The following is a 15,410-nucleotide window of genomic DNA, read 5'->3' as shown; positions in this document are numbered from 1 at the left end:
TAGTATTGAAATATCCGAACATCTCTGTACTATACATGGATCTGTAAAGTTATTAAATCATAACTTTTGTAAACTAGTATTGAAATATCCGAACATCTCTGTACTATACATGGATCTGTAAAGTTATTAAATCATAACTTTTGTAAACTAGTATTGAAATATCCGAACATCTCTGTACTATACATGGATCTGTAAAGTTATTAAATCATAACTTTTGTAAACAAGTATTGAAATATCCGAACATCTCTGTACTATACATGGATCTGTAAAGTTATTAAATCATAACTTTGTAAACAAGTATTGAAATATCCGAACATCTCTGTACTATACATGGATCTGTAAAGTTATTAAATCATAACTTTTGTAAACTAGTATTGAAATATCCGAACATCTCTGTACTATACATGGATCTGTAAAGTTATTAAATCATAACTTTTGTAAACTAGTATTGAAATATCCGAACATCTCTGTACTATACATGGATCTGTAAAGTTATTAAATCATAACTTTTGTAAACAAGTATTGAAATATCCGAACATCTCTGTACTATACATGGATCTGTAAAGTTATTAAATCATAACTTTTGTAAACTAGTATTGAAATATCCGAACATCTCTGTACTATACATGGATCTGTAAAGTTATTAAATCATAACTTTTGTAAACAAGTATTGAAATATCCGAACATCTCTGTACTATACATGGATCTGTAAAGTTATTAAATCATAACTTTTGTAAACTAGTATTGAAATATCCAACATCTCTGTACTATACATGGATCTGTAAAGTTATTAAATCATAACTTTTGTAAACAAGTATTGAAATATCCGAACATCTCTGTACTATACATGGATCTGTAAAGTTATTAAATCATAACTTTTGTAAACAAGTATTGAAATATCCGAACATCTCTGTACTATACATGGATCTGTAAAGTTATTAAATCATAACTTTTGTAAACTAGTATTGAAATATCCGAACATCTCTGTACTATACATGGATCTGTAAAGTTATTAAATCATAACTTTGTAAACTAGTATTGAAATATCCGAACATCTCTGTACTATACATGGATCTGTAAAGTTATTAAATCATAACTTTTGTAAACAAGTATTGCCAGTGTGTATTTATACTCACTATAAATTGTGATGTTATTTGAATAATTAATAACTAATAAAATACAATAAAAACACTAACACCTAGAGTCAGTTCACCATTTTAAGTTTAACAAACACTTCATATTTCTGACCACTATAATCAGGGGTTTATTAACCCTTTCATGATGGGTTCACTATGAAATATGAGTTTGAATACACATTTGTAAACATTACATATTTATAATCAGTGATGATGAGAAAACCCACTTGTAGAGAAAAATATGTAAAAATGGCTGATTTGGGTTGAGAACATTTCTTATGTAGAGGAGCAAACAACGTTTTGACCTTCTTCAGTCATTATCAGGTTCACAAAGAAAGAAAGAAGAAACTGACCGATAGCTTACCACATATTTGAAGGGAGTTGGTGTAACTGAATGTAGGAATGTAGAGGGCATGCTTAGATGTTTCATTATATTTATTAATATGGGTATAAAGGTGTTCCTTTGTGTTTGTTTATTTTTGGCTTGAGCTGTTGTATAAGGTCTATACTATGTAAAAACTACACTGACAAACATCACACCAACATTATTTATAAAATACAATGTGATAACTGCCACGACTTCTATATTGGAGAAACAAGTAGAAAAATGGAAACCAGATTCAAATAACACAAAAAGTCACCTTCACACGTTTTCAAACACTGCATATCAAACAACCATAGAAAACACCCAAATACTAAATAAAGAAACACATGCAAAATTAAAGAACCCTTACAAAATCTATGGAATAAAACTAAGTTCTATATTTTTATAGAATTGGTGGAATAGAACTAAGTTGTTATATTTCTACAGAATCTATGGAATAAAGCTAATTAACTTTTTGGTATCTCCACAGAACCTATGGAATACAACTACATTTTTATATCTGTATAATCGAAGGAACAGGACTAACTAAGTTTTTATATCTCTGAAGAATCGATGGAATAAATAGAATTAAGTTTTTATATCACTATATAATCTATGAAATAGAATTAAGTTTTTGTATCTCTACAGACTCGATGGAATAGAACTAAACAAGCTTTTATATCTTTATAAAATCTATGAAATAGAACCAAGTTTTTATCTCTGCAGAATTGATGGAATAGAACTATGTTTTTATATTTCTGTAGGATACATGAAATAGAACTAAGTTTTACATCTCTGTGGAATCAATGGAATAGAACTAACTAATAAATAATAACACTGTACTTTTGCAAGCAGAAATTTTTGAACAAGTAAATATTTTTAAGTATTGATATTTTGAATATATTCATAATCTAAAAGTTTAAAGTAAACTTTATCTGGTGCTAGTGATGGATTGTTTCTATTTTTAATATATTTTTGTTTTATTAAGGCTTCAGAATTTTTTTTTTTTCTTTCTGATGTGAAGCTCGCAGGTCTAAAAAGTTTGGAAACCCTGGTCTACTATATGCAGGAATGGCAAAGCAAGTATTCACTTTGGATTAATTATGTCTAATTTCTCACCACTAAAAATACATTTACCAACATTACAGTAACGGTCAACTAATTGTCAACAGTCATGAGATAATTACAAAAAAAACAAAGCAAAAGGTAGCTGAGTTTATAGTGTTACAATGAATTTTTATATACCAAAGAAAAAATTAAAAACAAAACCATGCACTGAAATTTAAATTACTAACTTAGGTTTTTTTGAAAGCTTTGCTAAACAACAAGCAGCATTATCCAATTTTAAGAACAATACATAGCAATATTTTCTCAGAATAAAACATACAAATATGGAAAAAAAATAATGTACAGTTTTCAATTTAATCAGTAATTCATAATCATGCCCACTTAACCAAATAAAAAGTTTACATTTTTTTAAGACTAGTCCAAAACTGGGCTAACTGCACTTCCATACACGATCCTTTACTGTCTTTCACTTTCAAAACCAGAGTACCCTCAACACTTTCACAAACATACTTTCTAGAAGAAAAAGATAATTTAACTTTGTCCTATTGTTATTAGGTATTTGATTTTTTATTTCTAAAATTCCACCAGGACTATCTGACAATAAACATTCCTCAGCAGACAAACATTTCTTTCTCTAATAAAGAGTAATAATTTCATGAGTTCCTTGCTGCTACTTCAGTCTCATGTCTATATTTATTTCCAGTAAATATGACATATTAAATGTTCCCTTACAAAAAGGTAAGGTAAGGACTGGTTTCTTTACAGGAACATTAAGTGCACTGCTGTTATTTTCTCTACATCTCTCCATTGATTTACTGTGTCATTTTGTAGCTGCTCAATTTCCTTTACGGTCAAAGCAACATACCTATCACAAAAAGAAACACATTTACCACACGATGATAGTGAATCATGCTCACCATGACCAAGCAGCTGGTGAATGGTTTAGCAGTACCTTCAGTTTATTAAGATAATAGTTGTTAACTGACATTTTGATGTAAATACATCCTTAATGGATGTAAATGTAGATCGTATTGTAAATTGAAAATATTAATAAATTATTGTGTCCACAATTTTTAACTATGTTCATGTTACTGAAAACCTTTAATCACTAGATTGAGTAAGTTAATCATTTCAAGAAACAAAATGTAATTAAATAATTTAAATATATTAAATTAGTACTGAAAATCATAAAAGCAACTGTTGTAGCACTAAGCACTCCACCAAAATCTACCTTTATTCTACAATGAACATTTAAATACTTTTAACATACACAAGTCCCATAAAACTAAAAACCTATTAAAAATAATAAATATATAGTTAAAACCAAAATAAAAGAACAAACAGATTAAAGATATACTGAACAATTACACAATACAATTAACATCCTACAACTAAATCTCTTTTCAACGATCCACTGTTTCTTAGACATAACAAAAGCCTAAAATAAATCCCATTGCACAGTAACCTTAAACAAAATGATACCATAGGCACTCACAAATATAAATGAATCAAGTGTTTCACCTACCCACAGCACTACAAGTATACAAAGAAAAAATAAAACTTTTAACATCAGACATACCTTTTCGATGTACCATGAAACATATAATTTGTAAAAAACGTAATACTTTATGTGTTGGACAAACAGGCCACTGACATTGTGATCGAGCATATGAACACCTAAACCAGATTAAAATTGTTGAATCAGGATACACCAATAGTAAACATTTCACAATCAGTAACCATACAGTTGAGAACTTTTTAATTCTTGTACTTATTACTTGTTCAATCTATTCTTTTATTTTGATTTGTTAAAATTTACCTCATAATTAATGATGAACACTCTCATTACCTAAAATTTCAAACATAACTTCCCAGAAGCAAAACTTACTTTCCTCACTAAAAGATTAAATTCTTGTCCAAACATCAGCTTTGCTAATCTATCTCAACTTCTTTCTGACCTGCATGAATTCTCTCAAAAATGTAGACTTTTCAAATTTTTTCACAACAAATTCTACCCTCATGAAGATCAACATACATCAAACTTCAAAGCAAGGTCAAGGTTTTCACGAACACCTCCACCAAAGAAACACATTTACAATTATATTAAAGCATTAGAAAGTGATGTGAAACATGCCTTAAACTATTCCAAACGATGTCATAATAACCTTATCCAAGATAAAAGAACTGTTCTGAATGATCTAAAATCATACAACAATGTTGGATAAACATGACTGTTCAGTTTAAGAATTATTTCATTCATTAAGCAATTTAATATTTAATTATTTTTTGATTTTTGTAACAAGTTAAAATTACTTAAATGCAACAAGTTAGGCATGTTTTATTATGTAACTGTACAACACCTACATCGTGTATGTAGATTAAATGTACCAGGTTTTTGTAATATTGTCAACATCATCTTACACAAAAACTGCTCAATTTTCTTGTGTTATACTGTTGTTACTAGATAGCTAGATATTTGTAGATTTTTTCTGTCAAACATTATTACAACGTGCATTGTAATAACAGAAATAAAGACAATGAATTTGTCTTTTCAGTGAGTGTTCTAAAAGAACTGAGCTCACCTGTGTGGACTCTGAAAAAGGAGACAATTATTTACAGCTCTGGATTACAACTGTGGTAACCAACAATTATAATAGTAATTTTGAAGGGAATTTCACAGCTTGTATTGTAACAACAGACATACAGAAGAATAATTCATCTGATCAAATATTCTCCAACACAATTAAAAAAGAAACCTTCCAGTATTTTATACCTAAACAAGCTTTTCCAGGTAAGTTTTATCTTTTATAAAAAGTACACAAACCAAACAGTCCTGGGCAAAACAATTTCTAACATGAACACAGCTTCTTGAACGCTGTTTGCTTTTATTGACCAACAAATAAAGGATACTAGTCACCTTCTTAATGTTACAGAAAACATCGGTAAAAACAGACACTTACTGGCAAACATTCTTCTTTGCACAATGGATGTTTCTTTTCTTTAAACAAATATTCCATTTAATGAAGGTCAAGAAACCCTATAAAATCTGCCTAAACCTTTTAACACTAACTGATTAGCCAGTCTGAACTCTAAACAACTTAAAATTTAATAACAAACATTATCTTTAGGATAAAATACTGCAATAGATACCAAAATATCTCTCAATTATGCCAAACGTTTTGTAGGCCATATTAAAAGTCAACTTCTACAATTAATCCCTGTTACAACTCGTACATGGAAACATCACACAGATGAGATTTTTCATCTGGACAGCCAGTTGTGAATCACTTAAATAATTTTTCTCATCCAGACAACATTCACGAAACAATCAAGTTTACCTATATAGTTACTCTTTTATCAAACTTACCTTTCTTGATGTGTCTAGAAATGACAAAATATTTATAGATTAACTTGTACTAAAAACCTACAGATAGACCACAATACTTCACACTAAACAGGACAGTTTAATTCTCACATTAAATAAGGAAAATCAGTTCAGATGAAACAGACCACAGAAAACATGCCAAGAATCAAAACCAAGCCATGTAACACAAAAGGAAATAAAGATACCAAAACTGACAGAGATAAAACTAACAACATTCAGCAGAAAATATCCTAAAATACAGTAACACTAACATTTCAAATAGAATTCCTATTATTTCTACCTATCACTTTAAACTGAGAAATGTTTCATGAATTCTGAACAAACACTTTCATCATGTACAACTGTAGAATCACCTTAAGTCTTTCGTCTTTACTGTACATGACCCCAAGTTTTCGTGTCTTACATTCAAAATTTTATTAAACTAATTTTTATTATAATATAATAAAATCTTAGCTGATAACCCACACTTCAATAGTATAGGAGTCTTATGTTCTTAATTCTATTCTTTAATTATTTTTTTAAAATCATGTTTCCTCCAGCATGAAACATGTTTTTCTAATTACTTTGTCCACTATTCCTTCAAATTATAAAAGAAAATGTAGATTACTCACTATAAATTCATCATAGTTCAGACAAACTATAATTTTTATAGCCTTCAATTCTGTTTGGTTACACAGCTACTGAACAGAAAATCAGACCCCTTCTGCTACACCCACTTATTGCATTGTCTCCTTCTGCTACAGCCACTTATTGCATTGTCTCATTCACAATTTAATAGTTCTCTCTTACATTTAATTATAAATTACCCATAACCAAAAGTAAGTGAATGTTTTAACCTAACAAATGATATATTGTTTTACATTGTATTCTACATGAATAATTGTCAATGGCACTTATAAATTTGTTTCCCATAGGAATCACAACACTTAGTTTGGATAAATTTAAAATGACTTTTGTCACATAGTAAGAAAGACAGAAGATTTATGATTATTAAAGACAATTGTCTACTTTTTGCATGTTATTGCATGAAACTTACATTGCATATGATGTATTCAAAATAAATACTCAATATATTCACAGACAAGTCTTTTAGTTTATTAAACGTATTTCATGAAAGACAATGTTAACTGAAAGACTGCCAAATTTTGTGAAGATATGCACACTATAATGAAACATAGAAGTATTAAATCTATACAGACTTTAAACTATAACAAAGAGGTCATGTGGTCAGTCACACTGACCAAGTCCTCATCAAGAGAATTAAACATATTTCCTGAAGTTCTCAATGCTTCCCTCTGGAAAAAACAGAAATCCAAAAGATAACCTTGTGAATTACAACCCGTCAAACAACAGTTGTCATCAATGTAAAAAGTTTGTTGTCAAACCTACAAGTTCATAAAAACTATTCTTTTCTGATAAGAATAACCAGAGATTTTAAAATTTCTGAAGAAATTCCTTGTGGAACACCTAAGTGTAAACAATGCAATTACCTGTCTGTAGAACAGACCCAAATGACTCTTTAGAGAATATTTCAACCACCACAAGTCTTCTATCAATACTGAAAAAGGTCTCCTGTTGATCAACACTACAACCAACCTGGTCATTCCATGAACAATGTTACTTTCATTCACATTGAATCCAGTTCTGAGACTAAAGCTAATAAAACAAGCTTATTAGATTGCTAATCTAAATGCTTTCAAACCTTGTTGAATGAATAGATTGTGGAATCTGTAATCTCTGATCATCACTTTGGTCTTTATCAGAAAAATAGTTTATATATTTTAATCATGTACTGTGAATTTTCAATATTTAATCCTGATATTTCTAAAACCATTTCTTAATGATAATTTTCCATGTCTGTCATCATAAACTGATCTGCTTAAGATTTCTTTCTCTTTCAATCTCCTTTAGTCATCATTCCTATGGTTTCCCATTTCTAAAACATCTATAAAACCTTTCTACATAACACTCTCCTTTCCAGACTTGTTGCACTGAAAAAAATTAAACACATCTGCAACAAAACATCAAAAACTATACAGAAACAGTTCCTGAAGACCCGAGGTGATCCTTCTGACATCACTCTATTAATATATCATTCATTTGTTACACCACCATTCCCAGATTGCCTTGAAGAACCCATGTGACCCTCCTGACATCACTATTTATATATCATTCATTTGTTACACCACCACAAATGACCTTTAAGAGAAAGGTAAACCTTTCAAAAAATGGGTTAGAGTTTTTCCCATTTCATATTAAAATTTATTGAACCCACATACTTTGTGATATCATGAATGTCTCTCACCACTATGTATTCTTCAGTGTATTTTTAATTCACTCTTCCTTACAAAGCATTCTCCACACACTGTACAAATGCAAGGTTTTTCCCCAGTGTGTATTCTTTAATGTGTTTTTAAGGTACTACCACTTCCAAAGTGTTTTCCACAAACAGACTGTAAAATTTCTATACAGTATTGTTTGTGTTTTTAGTTTATTATTTATATGAAAGCACATTTTCCACTCACTGTACAGCTGTAAGGTTTTTCCTCAGTGTGTATTAATTGATGTATTTTTAAATTACCCTTTGTTCCAAAATGTTTTTCACAAACATCACAACTGTATGGTTTCTCTACAGTGTGTGTTCTGTGATGTATTTTTAAGGTACTATTTGTTCCAAACTGTTTTCCACACACTGTACAACTATAAGGTTTCTGCCCAGTGTGTATTCTTTGATGTTTTTCAAGTTACAGTTTGACACAATTGTCTTACACACTACACAACTGTAGGGTTTCTCCCCAGTGTGTATTCTGTGATGAATTTTTAATTCACTGTTAGTTCCAAAGTGTTTTGCACACACTGTACAACTGTAAGGTTTCTCCCCAGTGTGTACTCTTTGATGTTTTTTTAAGATACTATTTGTACCAAACTGTTTTCCACACACTGTACAACTGTAAGGTTTCTCCCCTGTGTGTATTCTCTGATGTATTTTTAATTCACTATTTCTACCACACTGTTTTCCACACACTGTACAACTGTAAGGTTTCTCCCAGTGTGCATTCTTTGATGTTTTTTTAAGGTACTATTTAAACCAAACTGTTTTCCACATGATGTACAACTGTAAGGTTTCTCTCCAGTGTGTATTCTGTGATGTTTTGTTAAATCACCATTTGTTCCAAACTGTTTTCCACACACTGTACAACTGTAAGGTTTCTCCCCAGTGTGTACTCTTTGATGTGTTTTTAAGCTATTATTTGTAACAAAGTATTTTCCACACACTGTACAACTGTAAGGTTTGTCACCAGTGTGCGTTCTTTGATGTTGTCTTAAGTGACTGTTTCTCCCAAAGTGTTTTCCACAAACAGAACAAAGATACAATTTCTTTCCTGATTGTATCCTCTTTTGTTGTTTTAGTTTATCACATGTTTCTCCACATTGTTTATCATCACACTGTGTTGTTTTAGATCCATTCATGTTGTTTCCACTTAACTTTGTTTCTCTACTAATATTGCTGTTTGGTGATTTTATGTCTTCTGTAATGTGATCTTCTTGTTCTATAACATAACCAGGAATTTGACTTCCATAACAGCTGTTCACACTGGTCTTTATATCTAAAACAGATATATGATGTCAGAAACTAGTTAATTATAAATATATACAACATGATATTTTAACATATTTTAATGTTTTAATATAATCAACACAAATTTCACAATAAAAAATTTTACATTGTATAAAAAAACATTTCCACTTAGATGAGGATAGCACTGAAAACATTAACTGTTGGTAATGTACCATGTTGAAGAGGGAATTTTTATTAGATAGTCTAAAGTGTAGAGATATGATAGTACAGTGTAACAAACAATACTTTTAGCAAGTAACTTTCTGAATTAACTGTTACATATGTTTTGTATTGAAGTGGTTGATAATCATGAAACCTTCAAATGCTTTGTGTATTTTAACATGTTAATTAACATTTATACTTTATAACTTCTCTTCAAAAGTTCAATATGTATTAAATAAGTATTTATAAATTCCAAGACATAGACTAAACTAAAATGTGATGTTTAATTCTATAAGTAAAGGGGAAGCTTTACTGATTCTTACACAATTGTTAAATATCAAAGAAAGATTTTAATTTTCTGCATTCTTTGGTGCATTATTTAAATAAAATCTATTTAGTGTACTAGTACCATTAGTTTTATAACATAGACTTAAATTTCATTGGCAATGGTCATCAACAAAACAAGAGGTTACAGGTGATATATTTATTGTTTTATATGTAGATTCTTCATTATCGTGAAAGTAGTTAAAGCCTTACAATCAGAAATTTATTAGGTTATATTAAGTAAGTTAATGAATAATAATAGTTATAATTCTTCACAAGTGATTTACAATTGTTATAATAAGATAATATACGGGTGAATGGGTAATAACACTATAAGATCAGATATAAACAGATATATACAGTTAGGAGCTATACAATATTTAACAAAACAAGTTTCATGTTTCAAGTTATAGCTATTCTAGAAAGAAAAAAACAGTAATTTAAGTTTATTTCATACTCTATCACTATTGTAACATCTGTGAAATTGATAGTGTATACAGTTGAGGTATAATACAATAACAGATAAATTACAGGATTTTAAGATGAAGGAATTATTTTTAATCATAAGAAAATCACTGTACTATTAGTACACACTTACTCTGTATGTTCTTGGATAGGTTTCAGTAGAAATACCTAATTACAAAATATGATTTTTTGGGGGGCATATGATATTTACTGAAACATTGCTAAGTCTCGTGAAAACAGATTAAAAATTATAGTATAGAAACTTATGTGTACTTTAGGGATACAAAGTTAATTGTGCCAACAATGGTAACTGATGAGTATTGAAAAATGCATGTTTTAGATGAAGTATGTACTTACCAGATGTTCTTTCTAACCAAGATTCAATATCTCTTTCATATTCAGTTTCTGTTTTCACATTCATAACATTATAGCATGAACCATCCTGGTCCTCATCATCACTGTAACTGAACTTAGAAATAACATCATCTTGTAGCAGATCACTAGGCTGTTCCATTTTCACTTCAACAAGTATGTTCTAGAAGCAAATAACACAATAAAAACTTAACAGAAATGACAACCAGTGTTATCATCTCCACAGCTCCCTAATTTGAAACATGAATACAGAATTAACCTTCTTTCGATGGGTCAAAGACCATGTTATCGCATTTGCTAACTTGCCTTCAAAATTTTATTGAACTTCCATATTATAAATTTATGATAAGTTTAGAATTAAATTGTAGAGCATAATTCAAGTTTTAATATATAAATGTGATAATTTCTTAATTTAAATGCAAATATTAAAATAACACCTAAATATAAATTTTAGTGAGTCATGTGGTATGTTTAATACAGCACTGTTTAAAATTAAATGTTCATGATGTCAAAATACTTAGTCTATAGTTTTGACCAAATTACGAACTCAAGTTAGCAATAGTGACAAGCTATTTTTAAAAACATTCCTTTATATAATTCTACTACAATACATGGCACTTGAATAACCACTCAACAGCTCAATGTCCCCCAAGTGGCTTTCTAAGCCATTTTAACCTGTAAAAAGGCTATCACATTCTTTCAATCTAAGATTTCAAGAAAGTACGTTGTGTCTCTAGTCTGCTCAAAAATGTATCACACAATGGCTGGTATGAGTATTATCACTGATAAGTAGTGATAACACCCATATCAGCAGTTCTGAGATACATTTTTATTTCAAGTGGGTTTCTCATCATCAAGAAATAGTCTGCTTAAAGTCTCCTAGTTCTTTTTAGACCAAAACACAGTTACCGAGCTTAATAAATTATAGTGGAATTCAACAGCATCACTGTAGTCCCTAACAATTCAACGGCATCACTGTGGTCCCTTACAATTCAACGGCATCACTGTGGTCACTAACAATTCAACGGCATCACTGTGGTCACTTACAATTCAACGGCATCACTGTGGTCACTTACAATTCAACGGCATCACTGTGGTCACTTACAATTCAACGGCATCATTGTGGTCACTTATAATTCAACAGCATTATAATTTTTTAGTTACATTTATGTAAGACTATAAAAATGTCTGCTTGATGTTCTCCACAAATACAAAATTTTAAAAGGCTTAGCAATGTATGCTCAGCACCAACCGAGTTTAAAGATCATGGCCAAAAGAGATAATTGTTTGCTTTACTTTTCTATTTATTGTTTTATATTTTAAGAAAAATAAATTTCATAACTTTTTAAAAATAGTGGTAATCTATATACATATGTCCTGTATAATACAAAATACTAGTCCACTGAAACACAACCAAGACAAGGTCAATTTTATACTACCGGATATGGTAACATGAGTGCACGTGCATCACATCAATGCAAGTTATGTAATGTTAGCTAGGGATGACCACAAGGTCAATATAATAAATATATAACATTATGAGACTTAAGCTACTTAGATTAAACATTTGTATTTTCATGTTATAATCTGTAGTCATTCTGGGATGAAAAAAAAATTATATTTCTTAATTTTTTTATGGTGATTACAAGGATGGTCAGTTGATAGAAAATAAAATATAGTATTAGTGAAACAAACACCTGAAATGTATTTAGGAGGTTTTAGAGTATATAAATAATATTTGAGATTTTGGGCGTGAAGAACAGTGTTTTTAATCATGACACGAAATAACTTACTGCTTGGACTAGTAACCAAGGAGACCCAAAATTTTCATAAACAAATCTTTCATTTAAAAAAAATCTGACTTTTCGTTTTCCAATAACTTCTAATCTTTACTAAAAGTCTTCCAAATTTTATGAAGGTACACACTGTATAAAAAGTTAGACAGTAAATACCTAACATGTACAAATGTGTATATGAACACATATATTATACTAGGCCCATTGTGAAAGACTGAAACAAAAAATTATTAAAAAGAAACACCCATTAATCACTTTTATTAATACGGACCAGAAATTACTCTAAATCAGGGGTCAACAAACTACGGCCCTTGAGGTCATATTGTCCAGCCCGCCAGCAGCTAGCCACTTGGAAATAAAAAGTGACATTTCATCAAATGTCCGACTGTCATAACAAAATAAATCACACTAATGGTCGCTTTAAGCTGGCAAACACAAGACATTATGATAAACAGAAACAAGGCTGTCATGTGCATTTTTAACCAATAGGAAAATTCTTCTTTCATCCTTGCTGCCCGTTTATTCAAATCGAGGCACGTATCTATGAAAGCATTGGGATTTCGAGAACAAGTACAGACTTAACCCTCATCCTATCGACTCATCTCGTAAATTCAGCGACCTTGGGTTACTGCTTCAGCAAGCTCATTTCTCTTTGTAGTGGAGTTATGCGCTTTTCGTAACTCGTTCTTAGGTGAGTGTAGTGGCAAACATACATTTCAATATATTTTGTTTGTGCATTCTTGGACCAGTACAATACTTTTCTCACAACGTTCTGTATTTTCATTTTCAAATACTGTTTTTTTCACCCACCGTTATGACTGCTTTAAAGAAGAAAAGTGGCTTCCGAAAGTGTCATGTTTTCAATGAAGAATGGGGAGAAAAGTACTTCTTTTTGGAAACAAAAAAACCAGAAAGCTATTTGTGTGATATGTACCAAAAGTGTTGCCATTTTGAAAGAGTACAATCTTCGGCGTCACTATGAAACAAAACAACTATCAACATATATAAATTTTCAGGAAAGTTCCGTTCTGAGAAATCTGAATCCATGAAACGTATTTTTGAATCTCAAAAGAATCTCTTCATGAGAAAGTTTGCTGAAAATGGATCTGTCACTCGTACAAGTTACAAAATAGTGCATAGGATGGCAGAGCGAGGAAAACCTTTTGCTGACGCAACTTCATCAAAGAGTGTATGATGGAAGCAGCAAATGTGTTGTGACCTGAAAAAGCCAATTTCTTTGAAAGTATCAGCCTTTCAGCAACTTCAGTCGTACGGAGAGCAGAAGAACTTGGAGAGAACATTGCATTACAGATATGCCAAAAAGCTAGAAACTTCCTGTGGTATTCTCTGGCACTGGATGAGTTTACTGATCTTCGAGTATGTCAAACTTCTCATCTTCATTCGTGGAGTTAATTTGGACTTTCAGATCATGGAAGAGTTGGCATCAGTTTGCAGCATGCATAGAAGAACTGGAAAAGACATTTTCATGGAAGAGTTGGCATCAGTTTGCAGCATGCATAGAAGAACTGGAAAAGACATTTTCATGGAAGTGCATAAAACTTTGCAAGACTATAACCTTCAGTGGAATCAGCTCAGAGGTGTAACAGTTGATGGAGGAAAAACATGGCTGGAGTAAAGAAGGGTCTGGTGGGGCTGATCAGGAAACAGTTGGAAGATCTTCAACTCCCAAGCGCTCTGTTCATACACTGCATCATACATCAGCAAGCACTCTGTGGAAAAGACTTAGATATTTCTTGTGTACTGAACCAGTCATTTCTGCAGTGAACTTCATTCAGGGTCATGAACTTAATCATCGCCAGTTCAAGCGCTTCTTGAAGAAATTGATTCGATTTCTGTCACTTGCCTTATTACACGGCGGTGAGGTGGCTCAGCTATGTAAAGTCTTATCTCATTTTTATAAGCTGAGAAGAGGAATAGATATATTTCTTATCGAGACATCTAGAGCTGATCCACTTCTGTCGGATCCAACCTGATTGTCAATGTTGCCATTTTTTGGTTGATATCACATCCCACATGAATGAATTGAACTTGAAACTTCAGGGGAAAATAACCTTGTCTGTGATCTCTATAGAATCATTAAAGGATTTCATAGAAAGTTGTCATTCTTTGAAGCACATTTGGAAGGAGGAAACCTCTCATTTTCAGAGTTTCAATGAGTTTCATGCTCAAATCACAGAAGATGTCAACCTGATGTTTCAGAAAAAGATTATTAGTGATTTAAATAAATATATTTTGAGAGATTTTCGGATCTCGTAAAATCGAAAGTGACGTTCTCCTTTTCAGAATCCTTTTCATTGTGTCATTGATGACGCCAGTGGAACTTCAGCTGGAGGTCATCAATTTGCAAAGAAATGACCTGTTGAAAGCAAAACACAAAGAGGGCAACTTATTGAATCATACAGCTGCATACCTGAAGATTATTTTCCAAAGCTGAAGTAGTTCACATCTGGTATGGCATCAATGTTTGGAACAACTTATGTCTATGAACAAGCATTTTCAAAATGAAGTATGTGAACTCGGTACATCGATCAAGGTTGACTGATGAACATTTGAAAGCAATTCTAATGATTGGATGCAGCAATTCAAAACCGAATATTAAAGATATTTCGAAAGCCAAATGCCAATTTCATAAATCTCACTAACTTATTTTAGCGTTAGTGAAATTCAGATTTGTACTCACTATGTGCAATGTGACAAT

The 15,410-nt window shown here is 31.1% G+C and overlaps 1 pseudogene across 1 annotated transcript; it reads right to left on the bottom strand.

The window, feature by feature from the left end:
- Window positions 1-8,609: 8,609 nt before the first annotated feature.
- LOC143227563 (uncharacterized) lies at window positions 8,610-12,880 on the bottom strand (annotated as a pseudogene). The gene is made up of 2 exons (XR_013015013.1): window positions 10,881-12,880; window positions 8,610-9,561 (listed from the first exon to the last, which is right to left on the bottom strand). The product of XR_013015013.1 is annotated as an uncharacterized LOC143227563 (transcript).
- Between the last annotated feature and the right edge of the window lie 2,530 nt (window positions 12,881-15,410).

Source organism: Tachypleus tridentatus, chromosome 9 (assembly GCF_004210375.1).
Source record: "Tachypleus tridentatus isolate NWPU-2018 chromosome 9, ASM421037v1, whole genome shotgun sequence".
Lineage (NCBI taxonomy): Eukaryota > Metazoa > Arthropoda > Merostomata > Xiphosura > Limulidae > Tachypleus > Tachypleus tridentatus.
Note: the sequence above shows the minus strand (reverse complement) of the source record. Positions and strands in the feature narration are given on the sequence as shown.